The sequence below is a fragment of the Prionailurus viverrinus genome, chromosome C2 (genome assembly GCF_022837055.1).
Source record: "Prionailurus viverrinus isolate Anna chromosome C2, UM_Priviv_1.0, whole genome shotgun sequence".
Lineage (NCBI taxonomy): Eukaryota > Metazoa > Chordata > Mammalia > Carnivora > Felidae > Prionailurus > Prionailurus viverrinus.
In genome coordinates this window covers 81563665-81570000 of record NC_062569.1, presented here as the reverse complement: position 1 = coordinate 81570000, position 6336 = coordinate 81563665, and positions in this window count along the sequence as shown.

Genomic DNA, 6336 nt, shown 5'->3' with positions numbered 1-6336 from the left:
ATGTTAGGGGAAAACATTTTTTAAAAGTTTTTGATATAGCATATACAACTGGAGCTTTACTTTTATCTGAATGGGTAGTTTTATTGGGTAAAAATATTCCATAACCAGTAGTCTTTTTAAAATACCTCGAAGAGCATACACACACCCATTTTATCATAATCAGATAGACTTCTCTAAACTAAACCACAACACTTAAGTGTAAAAATAAAAACTATATTACGTGGTTCTTAATCCAAGAGAGAGAATACAAAAGGGGTGAGATAGAACAAGAAGAGGATGGTGAGGAACAGGAAAAGAATTACAAATAGGCCCTTACATTGGGAAGACTCAGCTGCTAAGATAGTTATTTTAGGAACGGCTCAAGGAAGGATTACTTTTTTTCCAACTTAAAAATGATTGGGTTATACTATTTAGGGTAAAAGGCTAAAATCAGTATTGATACACTATCCTTCAAGGATATATTAAAATAATAACTTTTTATAACTGAAACTTGTTATTTTCTCATTTTAATTCGTGTTCAAATATATAAAAATGTAAATTTAAAGTTAAGAGTAAATGCATAAGTTTATGTAAAACCATATGTGGAAGATAAACTTAACTGTCACCATGAACGGGGATACATATGTTAGAGGTAGTTACTGTTAGTTTGTAAGTTGCACTCGAGATGCTTTCAATTTTACTAATTTTACTGGCTTATTTTACTTAACAATTGGGAAAAATAATGCTTATTGTTTGAAGTGTTCATTCAAGAATGGAATTATCTATGGTGTAAGGCAGCCACAATGCATACATACTATTTTGCTGAGTCACAATTGAATCTTTCCCTGTGCCCTAAAATCTAAAACGTTCACGCTCTATTGGTCTGGGAGAGGAAACCCATTCCAAAAGCACACAACCCGTTACAGGAAAAATCCCGGACTTAGCAGCTAGCTTTCCACCTAGGGACCTTTCACAATGAACTATTCCCGCTAACAGTGCACCCAGGGCAATGGTTCTAAAACTTCAGTGCACACTGGAATTTCCAAAGCCACTTGTTACAAATGCAGAAGTGAGAGCTCCACCCTCAAAGATTTGAATTCAGGAAATTGGGAGTGGAGGCCACGTGTTCAGATTTTACCAATGTCTTGTTTAAAATTCTGATTCTGAAACAGATGACCACACTGAGAGACTGAGAAGAAGAGAAGAAAATCAGAATTAAAACCAGCATACTATTTTTCATAATCATATAGACCGCAAAGCCATGGGAGGGGAGATGTCAGAATTGCATCTTTGGTACAAACACTTCCCTATTGATAACCAATAGCAGGTCCCAGATCCAGATATAAGAGCTTAACAGAGAAGATCAAGAAAGAGAGAAAACGCTGAGCACATGCATGCATTCTACATGCAAACACAAACATGTACACGTGTATCTTGGGAAATCAGAGATTCTTCTACAAGAAAAGTATAGACTATAAATTACTTTCATTCCTCAAGTGGTACTAAACATTGCATATCTTTGAAGGTGAAGGTACTATTCCTATAACTGTAGAACTATTCCTGAATCAAAAGTTTAGTACTTTTAGAGAACAACACAAGGCAATCAGATTTAAATGTTCATTTCTGTGGGTGAGTCCATAATATGAAAGGGGACCCAGGAAAGGAGAGCCATACCAACTAACAGAGGAGGAAGGACTTCATGATGGAATGTGTGTGCATTTCTAAGGAAGATTGAAATGTGTAGGCAGCTGTGAAGATGGAGAGTGTAGAAGGAGAACAAATCACTCACAAGTCCATACAGACAATCACTTTTGCTTTCTGCCCGTGCTGTCGACTCTGGTAACTAGCTTTATCAACTCATTCACAGTTTAGTTCTGTTCCATGCCCACATTTATGGGCAGCCTACTCTGACTCCAGTTTTATGCGAGGTTCTGGGGACACAGAAAAAATAGAAGATGGAAGACGTGGTCCCTGTCTTGGAGAAGTTATAGTCAATGACCCAGAGCCAGGCTCATGGTGTGAAATGAAGAACTCCACTTAGGTAACTCTGAATACAACCTTAAGTTATAGTTCCACTCCTCAGAATAATGTCCAGGCATATTAGTTAGAAAAAAGCAGAGTTTCCCAATGTAATAGAAACACAAAGGACAATTGTCACCATGCATGTGGCTCAGCAGTGTTTACAAAATATTTTCAAATGCATTATCTCATGTAAGTGTCATAAAGACAGCTTTGTTTTGTTCAGTGCACCCCAAGTGCTTAAAATTCCGCCTGGCATGAGGTAGGTCTTACCAAATATATGCTGAATTTAATTGAATCCTCACAGCGCCCACATTTTATACAAAAGGAAGTAAGGTTACACTTGCTCTTTCTGAGCCATCCCAGCTCCCCTAGGATCAATCCCAGGCTGGCAGAAGTGGCACTACCAACTTTGCAGCTCCAGAGATCTCTGTTCTGCACAGTCGCTAAGAAATTTTGGTCCATTCATATTCACTGTGTTCCCCTGGGCACACACTGGGCCTGGATGAAGCTTTAAAGCCACCTGGTGATGAAGTGAGTGGCTCCCTCAGCCTGGCAGCTGAGCTCTTTCTTGGTCTGTGGAAGGAGCTAATTGAACAACTGGAAAGACTGCAGTTACCCCTTTGGTCTGTAGGTGGAAGCAGCTCAGCACTTTCGTTTCAGAAAAACAGTAAGGTGTTTTTTTGTGTGTGTTAACTGTTGTTTCTCTTAGTGTCACACACTGTCCCTTCTATCTATATTCTTTATAAGAATACACGTCCTTAGAAGGAATAGCTGATTTATACCACAACTCATGAATGCTCTTCTCACTCATTTTTAATTGCCCAGTGCTCATTGGAAAAACTTACATGACAAAATCAGTTGCTGTTGTCAGACGCCATACTGACTATAACTAATAGCAAAATAAATCTGTGGTTAAAAGCTTGGACCTCAGAGTCAGGCAAACCTGAGTTCAGGCTAAGCCACTTAACACATGTGCTCTCCTGGGCCGGTCACTTAATTGCTTGCTCAATAAAATGAGAATTATGAAATCTGTCTAAGATGGCTATGAAAGGTACGTAACATTTTCAAAAGCCTTAATACAGTGCCTGGAAAATAATAAACAATGAATTATGATTTCAGAATAGATGAGTTGGAACCCCTTTCCCTAGACTTACGGTGAGATTTGAGAACTCTCTCCTTTCTCCATGATGACAAGGAAGTGAGACTCAACACATACTACCAGTTGTCTCCAAAAAATCTTCTAATATTTATCTTCTTTGTTGCAGTTCACAGTATAGACGATGGGGGCGGGATGCTGGGTGGTGCAGGGCTGAGATAGCTGGCCACTAAGAGTTGCAAAACAGGTTCTAAGACACCTCTTTTGCAATTTCTGCCTGGGGTCTCTCATCCCATTGTGGAATGTGATATTTTTTGTCTAGTGACTTCAGTTGAAACTGGGACTAAATGCTTCCAAATGAAAAACGTATTACAGAGACTTATGTGATGTTAGACTGGAACTCTAGTGTTCATCCTGGCTAGACCATGCTTAGATTGGTTGTGCTTAGTTCTGAGTACCACCAGTTAATGAAAATGGAACCCATCTAGAGGAGAAGCTTCCAGGTAGTGAAGTTAATGAGGAGATTGGCAGCCATCTCATATTAGGTATGGCTGGGAAAGTTGGGATCGAGAGGGTATTTGAATCTAAATAAAGGAGACAAACATGATAGTGGGTTTTAAATAATAGAATTGCCATGTAGGAAAGAAATGATGATCTTTCTGGGAGGCTTTGGTGAATGTGACTAAAAAAACATTTGAAAGCATAGGAAAACAGAATTGTACTCAGTTAAGGGAGAAATTTCCAACAATCTCCAGTCTGGTCTGGTGGGTTTCTTGACATTGAAGATATTCACATAGAGGAAGGCTTACCACTGGTAGAGAGTTCATGAATCAGTTCATGATGGGATACTTGGACTCTCCAATTTGAAAACACATGGGAAAGCATGAGGTCCTGGAAATTTTATGCTGTTAATTTATGTCTTACTTTACATAGAATTTGAGTCTTACTTAAGCCAAATCTCAGAGATGACTCAGTGAATCATTCATCAAAAATCACACCTCAATTCAGCAGCAATGATTACAGCATTACTCATTCTGTAACTTATTTCACCTGGAAAAACAAGACTTTCATCATGTTACGGTACTATTCAGCCTTCAAGGGTGCTTTGGGTGAATATGCTAGAATAAACCTGGTATCAAAGGTTAGCATTTTACTCCTTTTGAGTTAACACGTAACTCATAAAACCATCCTAACATGAAACTTTTCTGTTGAATGGCCTACACCCCTCTACCGACATCCTTATGTTCAGTATTAAATTGGTATTAAGTGAGTCCGTCAGAATCAGGCTTCTCACACGTGAAAATCTTTTTTCAAATGATTCATGCACATTCAATTTGCCATATCTAAGTTTCTCTCATCATTTTGCTCTTCATTCTTATTTTCTCTCCTCATATGTAAGCATTCACTTATGGAGTTAGTTTCAGCTCTTCTGTTTACATCACAAAGACTTTGGGGCATCTGGGTGGCTTAGTCAGTTAAGCATCTGACTTTGGCTCAGGTCGTGATCTCAAAGGTCATGAGTTCAAGCCCCGCATTGGGCTCTGTGCTAACAGCTCAGAGCCTGAAGCTGCTTTGGATTCTGTCTCAGTCTCTGTCTCTGCCTCTCTCTCTCTCTCTCTCTTTCTCTCTCTCTCAAAATAAATAATAAGCATTAAAAACAAATCCCAAAGACTCTGTGAATGGTGAATGTTCAGTGTATCCTTCATCCATATTGGGTAAGACTATCAGGGGATTGTAGGACATGCTCTCACAAACTTTCAGGCTGTGTCCTTATCACTGCCCCTCTGTGCCCACCTTTATAATCCAGTGGGATCAATTAATGTATTCTTACCTCAGCTCTCTGGGATGAAAATAGCACAAAGAAAGTTCCCATCAAGACAGTGGATTACTAATTTCCAATTTCACTTACTACACCGGTGCTAAATGACATCAGTGATAAAATCATGTTAGCAAGGGCCTAGAGCTGGGAGGAAAGAGTGAGTACTCTGCTGTATCCATAGTTTAGCATATTTTTGGGACAGTAGAGAAAAATGAAGTTGGAGTGGCAAGTTATGGTCACATTGTAGAAGATCTTCAATTCCAGATTGAGGAGCATGGATTAACTTGATATTTGTTGTGAATCAATGAACGTTTTCAACAAGAAAGCACGAGTGATGAAGTAGCAGAGGGACCAGACAGCATCCTTTTCTTCTGCCCCCTGTGAACTTAATTCCTCTCTGTCCTAATCCTTAGCCTTTAAACCACAGTGAGCTCCACCAACCAGGTATGGGGAAGCAAATGTAAACAAGTCCTGATCAATGAATTATACTTTAGGGAATTACCTTCACTCATTCCCTTGCTCTTTGCCCCAAATCACCCCATGCTAATATCCTGTCTTTCAATAGCTTCCTGGATTCAGAGTCTTTGGAGTCTATCAGTCATTGAAATCCTGGTACTGACCACTTGGACTTGTAAATGGACTGGACTGTCTAGTTTTTACCTTTGGTGGCTCCTAGGACACAGCTTGTACTCCCCCTCCTGGCCAGTCTAACATCCATCCCATCCTGCTCACCTCTAGTCCCTGGGACCTCCCCTTGTGTCAGTCCGTTTAAGAAGACCTGTTTCCTTTTGTCCACCAAGGAGAAGCAACTCCAGTCCTTAACTGACCCTCTGGTTCTTTGGCACGTGACCTAAAATGTACTAATTTAGAAGCAAATTCATCAGCCTAATTTTTTTTAACCTTCATAACTTGTCTACACTTTACAAATCCAGCATTATTTTCATAGTCAGTCTTGAGCTGGAAAAGCAGTAGGGAGCCAAAAGGGAACAGAAATGCAAAGGACGTGACTGCTCGGGGGGAGGAACGTGTGGTGGGGACATCTTGCTATTTCTACTCCATAACCTACGCTGTGTTCCGTGTAAGTAGCTACTGCTGGAACCACAAACGCTCTGACCTTTCCTGACTTATATCTTTGTTCATATTGCTTTGTCTTTAGGAGTGATCTCCACTAATACTCCAAACCCACTTATCCCAAACCAATATATCTTTCCAGATGCCTTCTTCAGAAACCCTGTTATTAATAACATGAGACAACATTTATCTTTCCTGTTATTTCCTCTGTATATCTTGCGATGGCTAACTATGTTATCAACTTGAGTGGGTCACAGAGCACCCTGATATTTGGTCAAACAGTACTCTGGGTGTTTCTGTGAGGGTGTTTGGGTGAGATTAATATTGAAAACAGTATACTGAGTAAAGT